The sequence below is a fragment of the Nycticebus coucang genome, chromosome 17 (assembly GCF_027406575.1).
Source record: "Nycticebus coucang isolate mNycCou1 chromosome 17, mNycCou1.pri, whole genome shotgun sequence".
Classification (NCBI taxonomy): domain Eukaryota; kingdom Metazoa; phylum Chordata; class Mammalia; order Primates; family Lorisidae; genus Nycticebus; species Nycticebus coucang.
Window position 1 is genome coordinate 14,358,237 of NC_069796.1, and position 12,475 is coordinate 14,370,711.

Here is a 12,475-nt window from a genome sequence, read left to right on the forward strand (position 1 = left end):
GCTGCTCCTGGTGGTCCTTCCTTCATCGCAGCTCACTATCAAAAGCCCAGGACAGCTTCTGGCCTGTGACTCTAAGACCAGCTCTTCCACAGGATCAGAGGATTTTTTTCTTAGGAGTCCATTCCTGCTATTGAAAGCCCGTCAGGAAGAGTGACTTCCTGTAGTACATACTAGCATAATCTCTCCTTTCCTTGATCCTTACAGGCACTATGGTTATGATAACAGCTTTTTGAAGGGATGGAGGGAAGAGATGGGGAAAATGGACACAGGATTTTTAAAAAGTAGAAAAATGCCCTTTTACTTTTGTCATCTTTCTCTCCCAAACCCATAACCACCTCAGGCTTATCCTGAGAAAAACATCAGATATGTCCCAGTTGAGGGGCATTCTACAAAATACCTGACCAGTACTCCTTAAAACTATCAAGGTCATCAAGAAAAGGAAAGTCTGAGAAACTGTCATAACCAAGAGGAGACATGAGAAGTAAATGTAATGAGGTGTCCTGGATGGGATCCTTAAATGGGAAAAGGACACTGAGTAAAACCAAAGGAAATCTGAATAGAGAAGACAGTAACGCATAACACTGGCTCCCTAATTGCCTGCGTAGGAAATGGGCCATACCAACCTAAGGGGTCAGTACCAGGGGACACTGAGTGCTGAGTATTTGGGAACTTTCTATATTCTGTTTGCTATTTTTCTGTAAATCTAAAACTGTCTTAAAAAAAAAAAGTTATGTTTAAAAGAATAGGCAGTGTAGGATAGTCCTGTCCTATTTGTGAAGTTCGACTGGGCTGGATGATATACTGTGTCCCTTTCTTTACAGAAACTTTGAACCAAACATTCCCTCCTCTCCTTTAAAGTGCTTTGGACCTTGTACAGGCAGGGATACATCCGTTTTTATTGTTTCTACTGGTCCACGTGGCAACTTTTATGACACCTGGGTTACACAGTAATGACATCTGGTGAAAGGTCAACGAGTGGCCTCCCTGTGCCAATCCAGGCTGGGCAGGGAAACTGGCTTAGATGAACTTAATTCTATTCAATTCAACAGATGTTGTTAACTAGCATCTACTAAGCACTGGGAATCTAAAACTGAGAGACTCATTTTCCTGCTTGAGGATGAGGTGGTGCTGTGGGCAGAAACACATGTATCTATGGACAATTTCTATACATGAAGCTAAGTGCTGTGGCAGATGTATGACAGGTGTTGAGGAAGCTTGGGAGGAAAGACACCTCACTGGGCAAGAGGTGGCTATTCAGCCCTAGGGAAAAAAACCTCAGCCTGAGTGCAGGTGAATCCTGGCTTAGGGGAAAACCTGTCTTAGTTCTGTAGGGCCTCTGGAGCTCAAGGGCTCTTCCAAAGGGTTTACACACAGTAGCAGTGGGACTACACTAAAGCCAGTTTTCTTGGCAGGGCATAAATCTTACATTCCGTGGCTCAGTTTTTGTGAGAACATCAAAGGGCTTTGATATACACTATAGCAAGATCACCGTCCAAGTTAACCTGGCTTACTCCTGTGTCCCTGAGGTATGAATGGAGAAGGGAGATTTGTGCAGAATTTTCTGTACTGTAAAATATGTTGGCACTCTCAGTGGTGACAGCCCTGTTTTTTTCTGTTTATGCCTTTAGGAGTGATTAGCTAATCAGGACAATGGAGATTAATGCTATTTGCTCATACTTTTTGAGAGTGAGGTATAGGCAGTTTTTCCTTAGTCTGTAAACCAGATCTGGAAGACACTCCCTGGACCCCTTTCCTCCCAGTGAGAGATTTAATGAGACATATTTTCTTTAGGTCTTCACATTTCAGTTTCAGGCAACATGCAGAGCCCATTTTGTAAACATGACAGTTTTTTTCTTTTCTTTTTAGTTTTAAGTCATTGCATTAGGGAAGCAATTTCCTACCAGGAGGTTTCAAATCACTTGTCTCTGTTGTCTAAATTTTATTCCATATATTTTGAAATGATCTGCTCCCTTTCCATGTCACTTTCTGAGGGATGAAGAACAGCCATTTTGAGTCCTCTTTGCTCCCTGCTTGCTGTCAGCACCACCTCCCCTCCCTCACCCTAGAAGCCCCTTCTCTCAAAGGGGGAGACTGTGTGCCCACAGTCATATCAGGAGAGAGTTAACCTCCTTCCCTCTCCACTTTCCTCACTGCAGAAAAGAAACTCTGCTTGGCTTTATTCAGCACCTGGTGCTCTCACAGGCTGCTCTTCTTTGGGAAATTATGTCACTAAATGTTTAACCACCAGGGGAAACTTAGTCTTTGATAACTTTTTTCTTTTATGAGTCTCCCTAACACAGCTGAAAGAAGCTAGCATCCAGGTGAAGATTTAAAAAGTGGTATGTGGAGTTTAAAGTTTAAAATGCTTGGGGAAGAAAAAGGATACAATGAGAGAACATGAATTTTAAAGTGGGCATAGATCGGCTAGGAATATGAAAGATTTCTTAGTACCTTTAAAAAAGTGAACCAATATCTAGGCTTATATTTTGGGGTGTAAAAATGCACTCAACAGTGATTTAGTGGACAGTGTTTATATCAAAAGATGTTTTTCTTCTATAACTTATTTGGCATGATTTCATTTCTCTTTGCAATAACTTTATTACAGTTAAAATATATTAAATCTTGAAAAGACAGACCACAATTTTACATCTGGCCTGAGGGAAAAGAAATGGATTTACATGCTATCCTGCATTTTATGAAACTGGCCACAAATCAGAAGAATACAAACAGAATTATTTTGGAATTATTTACAAACATTGGATACACTATTGTCTTTCCTTTTTGGAGACAGAGTCTCACTATGTTGCTCTTGGTAGAGTGCCATGGTGTCACGGCTCACAGCAACCTCAAAATCTTGGGCTGAAGTGATTCTCTTGCCTCAGCTTCCCAAGCAGCTGGGACTACAGGCCACACCACAATACCTAGTTATCCTTTTTAGAGACGGTGTTTCACTCTTGTGCAGGCTGGTCTCCAACTCATGAGCTCAAGCAATCTACCCGCCTCAGTCTCCCAGAGTTCTGGGATTACAGGCCTAAGCCATCATGCCTGGCCTTACACTGTTGTTTTTAAGAGAAAAGTTTTCTGGCAGAATGGCCAGCAAAATTCTGACTGATTTTTCCAATAAGCATAAATGGCATACCTACTATGTGCTGTACTTACCTTCTAGAAATTTAAAAAATGAGTAAATCAAAGATGCTGACACCAAGAGCCTATAGTCATTTGGATAGAGAATAAACAGAGAATTACGGTACAATGTGGTAAGTACTGTAACGGACACGCATAATCCAACAGGGTCCATGTGAGAATATCGTGGGCTAGTGTCTAGCTCTAACTCTGCTGGCGCAGGTGAAGCTTGACTTTTTTTTTTTTTTTTTTTGTAGAGACAGGGTCTCACTTTATGGCCCTCGGTAGAGTGCCGTGGCCTCACACAGCTCACAGCAACCTCCAACTCCTGGGCTTAAGTGATTCTCTTGCCTCAGCCTCCCAAGTAGTGAAGCTTGACTTTTAAATGAAGAATTGAAAGATAAAAGTTCAAAAGGGCAGGTAAAAGGAATTGATTCCAGGCTGAGAACCACCTGTGCAAAGAAGCAAGCATTGGAGCAGTGCCTGCAGGTGCTTTGGATCCGTTACTACAGTAGGGTTGTAGAGATGAGTGAGTAAGGATGGGCTAGACAGCTGGGTGGGGCTTAGGTCTCCAAGGGCCTTTTGTAGCATGCCTTTTGTAGCATGTGAAGGAGGAGACATTGCATTGTAGAGTAACATTTCTTAGACTTCAATGTTCATACAACGCACTTGGGGATCTTGATAAAATATAGATGCTAACTGGGCATGATGGCCCATGCCTGGGGTCTCAGCTACACAGGAGTCTGAGGCGGGAGGAGTGCCTGAGCCCAAGAGTCCGACACTACAGTGTACCATGATTAGACCCCTGAATAGTCACAGCACTCCAGCCTGGGCAACATAGCCAGACCCTGTCTCTTAAAAAATAAAAAAGTAGATGCTTTTTAAAGAAGTCCCAGGTACTGCTGCTGCTGCAAAAAAGCATGCTCTGAGGACTATGCTTTAGGTAGCAATTAATTACAAATTCCATTCCTGGAGTGGATTGCCTGTGTGCTAAGACAACCTTTAATCCTTTGACAGGAAGGGTCTGCAGAGTGGGACGTGGGTCACCTCCAGGATGGTGGATTCTTGAGTTTACTGTAGGTGCTCTACATTTTCTACATGTTCTAGGACATGAAGAAGAAAGTATCGGAAGCAGTGCTGTACAAGTAATTCAGTCTGCACCGTGAAAACTACAATCAGGTTTTGTGTGTGTGTGTGTGTGCAACAAACAGTCCCAGTTAGAGCCTTTTCTCTGCAGCATTAAGCATTTGGAGATTGAAGTCTTGGCTCCAGTTCCTCTCTGCAGTGGGACTTGCTTCATCTCAGCCTGCGGTGGTTTCTGCAGCTGCTTACATTTATGAGGCTCAAGGTTAAAAGATTCTGTTATGCACTAGCAACAAAGGAGTGGTGGAATTAAAAAATAAAAGAATACATATATATTTTTTCCCTAGTTGATGCCCTGCCGTGGCGTCACAGCTCAGAGCAACCTCAAACTCTTGGGCTTAAGCAATTCTTTTGCCTCAGCCTCCCAAGTAGCTGGGACTACAGGCACCTGCCACAACACCCAGCGTTTTTTTTTGTTGCAGTTGTCATTGTTGTTTTAGCAGGCCCGGGCCAGGTTCGAACCCTCCAGCTTTGGCATATGTGGCCGGAGCCCTACCCGCTGAGCTACGGGCGCCCAAAAATAAAAATCTTATTCTATGACCTTTAAGTTATTGTTGTTTATTATATTTATGAGTTTGTGAGTTATTTTTTCAAGTTACTCAGTAGCCCTTTCTCAAAATAGGACAAAAATTAGTAAGTTGGCCATTTTTCTTAACAACCTATAATAGATACCTGGAATAGAAAAATGTTAGATTGTATCAAAAGAACAAAAATTTAAATTTCTGTGGAATCAATTGGTATTTGCATTATTATTGTGTATGAATAAGCATATTCATAATATGTGACTGTATTTACAGGTCAATTCCTAGCAAAGGTCCTACTTGCTGCCTCTGAAGACAACAGTTGGGGTTGGCTGTGGGAGGGGATCTTCTTGACAGCAGTACCTCTTCTATCCTGCTGACTTTAAAAAAATACAACAAAAAACAAAGAGTTGTCACAATGATTGAAGTATGATGATACTTTCAGGTTTGGGTAATATAACACCTTTTCTCCTGGGTCATCTAGTATTAAAATTCTTTATGTATTGTGTACGTAAGGGGAAAAGATTGATGTGTTTGGGTGTCCTGAAGCTTAAACCTAGTTTGCCTAATAACCCACACCTAGAGTCTGTTAGTAAGGAAATAAATCTTTTAAATAAAAGATTTTGTTAGATATTTTTTCGATTGTCTCCTTAGATGACAGATTTCTGCCCCCTCTTCAGACAACAGTGAAACATAATCAAAATGAGATGCAGAATTACAAAATGAAAAGGCCGTGGAGGGAAAGGCCTTTGGTTTTAATACAGTCGGGCATCTGCATTGATGTCCCTCCCTCGGCTTTCTCTCTTCCCCCAACCGTACCACAGAACTCTGGGGAAAAGCACATCTCAGATATATGCTATATAAACTAATAACATTTAATGGGTAACTTCCATTATGTTATTATATATTTATAACTACAGAAGCCATATTGTCTTCCATAAATACTGGGAGTAGTAAACATTCAACCGTTATAACCCAGTTTGCAATCTCCCATGACTCTTTTTTGTTTTGTTTTTGAGACAAAGTCTTGCTCTGTTGCCCAGGTATGATGGCAGTGGTGTCATCACAGCGCAAAGCAACCTCAAATTCCTGAGTTCAAGCCATTTTCCTGCTTCTGCCTCCTGAGTTGGGTGGCTTGGCTAATTTTTCTATTTTTAGTAGAGACTGGGTCTTGCTCTTGTTCAGGCTCGCCTCAAACTCCTATCCTCCAGCTATCCTCCCACCTTGGTCTCTTAGAGTGCTAGGATTACAGGCTTGAGCCACAGCATCTGGCCTATGACATCTCATTTTATTTAATTAATTAATTTATTTATTTATTGAGACAGAGTCCCAGCTGTCGCCCTGGGTAGAGTGCCATGGTGTGGTGTCACAGTTCACAGCAACCTCCAACTTCGGCTCAAGCCAATCCCCTTGCCTCAGTTTTTTCTATTTTTTTTTTTAGTAGAGACGGGATCTCACTTTTGCTCAGGCTGGTTTTCAACTCCTGAGCTCATGCAATCCACCTGCCTCGGCCTCCCAGAGTGCTAGGATTACAGGGGTGAGCCACCGTGGCTGGCGAAATCTCATTTTAATAAATTAGAGTGAGGTCTATGAACTCATTTAGGCTCTAAAATTATGTTAGTACATTCTTGTTGTGAAAATGTGAGCTGAAACAAATTGGGTTGGGGCTCTATGGTTTTGTATTGTTTCCTTTCTTCAAGTAGATAGTACACTCTTGTTCCAAAAGACTTAAAAACTGCGCTTCCTGAAACTCATTGGTCTTACTTATGACCATAGGCTTTACATTTAGAAACTCCTACTTTTTAAGGTTTCATCTATAAGAAATATGGAGATAAAATATAAAGGGTTTTCAATATAACTAACATTGAACCAACCACCACTTCATAATTGTTTTCAATAAAAAAAAAAATCTTCCTTTTCTAGTTTGGACACAGCCTGGTCTAGCCAGATTACAGTAGAAAGTCTAAGAGCTGCTGGTTGTTCCTTTTTTTTTTTGTTTTTCCAATCTTCAGGCTTCCTAACTGGTGATGAACCTCCCAGAATAGGAATACTTTTGGTAGAAACTTAATTGCCTCCTAAATACACTTCCAAACCTCTACTTAAGGCATGTAGTACAATTATCAGCCTGAAGTTACCTTAAGCCCATGTACTCTGTTAGAAGGGACCTTATGAGTTATTTAATATGTGGCTCAAAGGAGTAGGGCGCCGGCCCCATATGCTGGAGGTGGCAGGTTCAAACCCAGCTCTGGCCAAAAACTGCAAAAAAAAACAAACGAAAACAAACAAACAAAAAAATATATATATATGTAGGCTTTCTAAACCTGGCTTCTCATAATTACCTGTGGATCTTAACAAAAACAATTTCTGTCTCCCTCATAGCCTTCTGAATAAAGAGCTTCAGAGGTGAGGCCTTGGAATCTATGTTTATAATTTACTAGGTGACACTAATGAAACTTACCTTTCATTGTGTGCCCAGATATTTAGAAATAATAAATTCAAAACTTTAATGTTTATAAAAGCTTAAATGTCTTCAGGGACCAGCCAGGTAACAGAAGTTTGAGACACATCCTTTGTAAAACCCAAGGAACTGGTATAGCTGGGACGGTTAAGAACTTGTAGTGCAACAAATTCAAATGAATGTTTCTTAACCTTTGTAGCATCAAAGGTTTCAAACAGAGATAATAGGATAATGACTGCCCTTTAACCCAGATTAATAACCCAGTTATTAATCAAACTGTTAATAACATTTTGCCATATTTACTTCATCTGTCTCTTTTCTCTTTCTTTTCATCTTTTTATGGCAGCAATTTTCACCTAAGAGCATCTTAGGTGTGCTGAAAACATTTTTAAAGATTATTAATTAAAATTATGTTTGAAAGAAGTTCAAAGCATGGTAAATATATCCTCTTTTTTGATCAACATCATTTAAGAGTGCCACAGAAGTTTAACTATAGGTTCCAGTGTGCAGTGAGATTAAAAAGTTTGAAAAACACTGCTCTATAGTTTCTTTAAAAGGTATCTTTATTGGATGTAGAATTCTTGATTTTTAGCTGATATCTTTCAGTACTTCAAAGGTGTTGCATCACTGTTTTCTCATTTGCATTGTTTCTGATGAGAAATCTGCTGTCACCTTTTGTTTTTAGGTAAGGTATTTTTCCTCTGGCTGTTTCTAAGATTTTCTCTTTAGTACTGACTTTAAAGAATTTGTTTTTTATGCTTGGAGTTTGTTGAGATTCTTGGTTCTGTAAACTCCCACGTTTTATCAAATTGGGGAATATTTTGGCCGTTTCAAATATTCTTTTATGGTTTGGCACGATGGTTACGAAGCCAGCCACAGGCACCGAGGGTGGCGGGTTTGAACCTGGCCGGGGCCAGCTAAACAATGACAACTGCAGCAAAAAAATAGCCGGGTGTTGTGGCAGGCACCTGTACTCCCAGCTACTTGGGAGGCTGAGGCGAGTGAATCGAATTGCTTAAGCCCAAAAGTTGGAGGTTGCTGTGAGCTGTGATGTCACAGTACTTTACCCAGGGTGACATAGTGAGACTCTGTCTCAAAAAAAAAAAAAAATCAAATATTTTTTTATGTGTCCCTTCCCTGCCTCCCTCTTACTTTTGAAACTCAAATGACATGTCCATAAGTTGCTCATGGATGTTCTTTTATATTTTAAAATAATTTTTTCTCCGCATTTTAGTTTCTATTGCTACGTCTTCAAGTACATTTTACTTCTACAATGCTTAGTTTGTTGTTAATACCATCCAGTCTATTTTTAAAAATCTTAGACCCTATGGTTTTCATGTCTAGAAGTCTGGTTTAGGTCTTTTTCATATTTTCCATGTCTCAACATGTTTAATCTTTCTTCTGGCTTCTTGAACATGTTTAACATAGGAAAATAACCATGATTATCTTCTAGTCCTAGGTCTGTGTCATTTCTGGGTCAGTTTCTATTGGCTGATGATTTCTTTCCTCAATGGAAGTCATATTTCTCTACTTTGTACTTGATAGTTTTTAATTTAATGTCAGGCATTATGAGTTTCACCTCCTTGAGTACTGGATATTTTTGTATTCCTACAACTATTCTTGAGTTTTGTTCTGGGATATAGTTAAGCGACTCAAAAATACGAAGTCTGAGAATTAAGTTTGCAAACTCATCTTAGAAACATCCTTGCTGAATATCACTGTGGTCACCATTGAAGCACTCCCCTAAGGAAGCTATATGCCACTGCCAGCACCCAGTCCATCCACCCTTTAAAGCAATTTTGGAACTCTTCCTGGAATAGCCATTAAAGCTGTTGTAGTATTACCCTCGATGTCCTGAATGTCATCAAAATATCTTCCTATCAATATTTCCTTTATCTTCAGGAAGACAGAAAAGTCATTAGGGGCCAGATCAGGTGAGTAGTGAGGGTGTTTCACTACAGTTATCTGTGTACTAGCTATAAACTCTCTCACAGACAGTGCTGTGTGAGCTGGTGCATTGTTGTGATGCAAGAACCATGAGTTGTTAGACAAGATTTTCAGTTAAGATTTTCCTGTTTCTCTAGAAACATTGGTTTACCTGGTCTGCTATGCTTCTCTCAGTCCGCTGATGATTCTGATGGACAATTCAATGAATTTTCTCAATGTTTTTGTCGGTTCTGCTCCTTACTGGCCACCCTGACCTCTCTTTGTTAGGGATGCTTTCTCTTCCCTCAGAAAAACATTTAATCCATCTGTACACTGTCATTTCCTTCATGGTGTTATCCCATAAACTGGGACTAACATGTCCCTGATTTCACTTCCGGTCTTGACAAATTTAACAAGGAATGTATGAATGTTCATTGCTCTAATTTAAGCTCCAACATTCTTGCAATGGCACACATAAACATAAATAATGAATGTCACTCAGCAAGACACTGCTACATGTTGACGTGAACACAACTGTGGGACACTGATATACCAAGGTGATGAAACCTTACTAAGTTATTTGTACAGTAATGTCAATGTAAGTGTACAGTGGCAAGTTTATGAACTTAATTGCCAGACCGTGTAGTTTAAACCTTATGGTTTTGTTTTTTGAGACAGAGTGTTACTTTGTTGCCCTCAGTAGAGTGCCCTGGCATCACAGCTCATAGTAGCAACCTCAAACTCCTGGGCTCAAGTGATCCTCTTGCCTCTAGCCTCCTCAGTAGCTGGGACTACAGGCCCACCACAACACACAGCTATTTTTAGAGATGAGGTCTCACTGTTGCTCAGGCTGGTGTCAAACTACTGAACTCAGGCAATCTACCCGCCTTGGCCTCCCAGAGTGCTAGGATTACAGGGGTAAGCCACCACACCTGGCCTTCTGAGTTTTATTTTTAAAGTTTATTAGGTAGAGCTAGAACAGCATTTAGTCAAAAGTTAATCATTACCACAACTGACGCAAAATCATCTTGAGTGCTATACTCAATTCTTTGCGAGTTTGGAAGTTTTCCAGTCAGGTTGGCTGGAACAAAAACTATTTCTGGACCTAGTTAAAAGCTGCAAGTAATGTTCCTGCTAATTGTTTAGTGTGTTTTTTCTCTCTGGTCTTGGGTAGTCATCTTCACATGTGCCCCGAATACTTAAAAAAGGATACCCTCCAGATATCCACATGCTCCCCATGCAACTGTCCTTTTTAACCTTTTGCTCTATGAATTCCAGCCATCTTGGTCTCCCAGAACTCTCAGCTTCACTTTCTGCAACTGTATTTGTCATCCCTGAATTGTGGTCTAGAAATTCTCAAGGCAGTAAGCTAGGACAATCGTAGTGCTTACTTCATTTAATCCCTGTCTCTCAGGGATCATTTTCAATGTTTGATGCCCAATGTCTTGATAACCATGGTTCATGTATTTCATCCAGGTTGAGTTTTTCCAGGAGGGAGATAAATCCAGTCCCTGCTACTTTACCTTGGCTGGAAGTAGAAGTCCCACCACAGTCTTTTAAAAACAAAGCTCTGACATGATGCCAATGCAAATTTTGTGAGGTGTTTCTTATATAACACAAACTATCATCTAGGCTAACAAAAAAAAAAAAATCTTTAACATAATCTAATAGCTGGTTTATATTCAAATTTTCCTATCTCAAAAGTGTTCTAAAAGTTAGTTGGTTTAAATTAGAACCCAAACAAGGTCCATGTGTTGCATCTGAGTGTTATGTTTCTTATCTTTCTTTTAATCTCAACGGTGTACCTGACCCTCCTCCATTTTCTTCCTATCGTTGACTTGAAGAACCAGTTTTCCTTTAGATGGCTCACCTTTTTGATATGGCTGATGGCTTCTTCGTGGTGCCATTTCAGTTCTTTCTATTTCACTTGTTAGATCTAGAAGTGAGATCTAGCAGATTGATTTGGTCGAGTCCCAACTTTTTTGGTAAGGATACTTTATAGATGGTATCATGTACCTCACATTGCATTATATCAGAAGGCATGTGAGGTCTGGTTGTTTAGAGATGCTAGGACTGATCAGTGAATTCAGGTGGTGGCACTTTTAAGTTCTCCATCAACCTTTCCCCAAATGGTTTCAGTATCCACTGTTTGCCTAGAATCTCCTCACACTTGGGAAATAGCTATCTATTTTCTAACTTCATAATTGCTTCTCCATTTATCAAATGAGATGTTTTTTGGAAAAGAGAACTTTCCTTTATTAGGTAGGATAATTCATTTACCCTGAAAATGCAGTTTCTTTAGGAATTTTTTCCTGTTTTTTTTGATACAGGGTCCTACTCTGTCTCCCTGGGTTGAGTGCTGGAGTATCATCATAGCTCACAGCAATCTCAAACACTTGGGCTCAAGCAATTCTCTTGCATCGGCCTCCCAAGTAGCAGGGATTACAGGTGCCTGCCATGACACCTGGCTAATTTACAAAATTTTTTTTTTAGTAGAGAGAGGGTCTCATTTTTGCTCAGTCAGGCTGGTCTTGAACTCGTGAGGTTAAGCGATCCACCCACTTCAGCCTCCCAGAGTGCTAGAATTACAAGTGTGAGCCACCACAGGTCAATATTTGTTTTTTTTAAACACTGCTGTGCCCACACTAAATGCCATCTGAAAGTGAGTATGGCCTAGGCTTTACTAGCCTGCAATCCTAGTACTCTTTTCCTGGTTTCCAGCCTCAACTTCTCTAGCAGTAGCAGAGCAGGAAACATGCTGGGGCCATTTCAGCCTCAACTGGCTGTAATGTTGCTAAACTTTTCTTTATAGTTCACAGATATCAATTTATTTGTTCCTGTAGTCAACAAATATTATTTGTGGTGCATGCTGAAAAGTTTTGACAACTCCATTTATTAGTGGAGCCAAGTGTGGCTAAAGAGAGATTACATTAACCTGTAATCTTCACCTGCTTCTCAAAAACTCCTGAAATAAATAGTGCACAACAAATAAAGAGTGCAGTGATATGCAAATCACCTTCACAGCAAGTCCTCTGGCCTCATCTTCTTGCTGATGGCCTGCTAAGCCCCTCCAAAACATGAATTTACTATAGAGTTGTCACTCAATCTAAACCTTCTTGTAAAGAACAGGCCTATACGTATTTGACTATGAAAAATACGGTCCACTTCTCCTTGCCCCTCTAGAAAGTTTGATCTTCCTACCTCTGAACTTACTGGGAACTTCTAACCTGACAGTATACAGGACAGTGGTAACCTCACCTCTTTCACTTTAGCTACACCACTGTTTTATTTATTTTTTGAGACA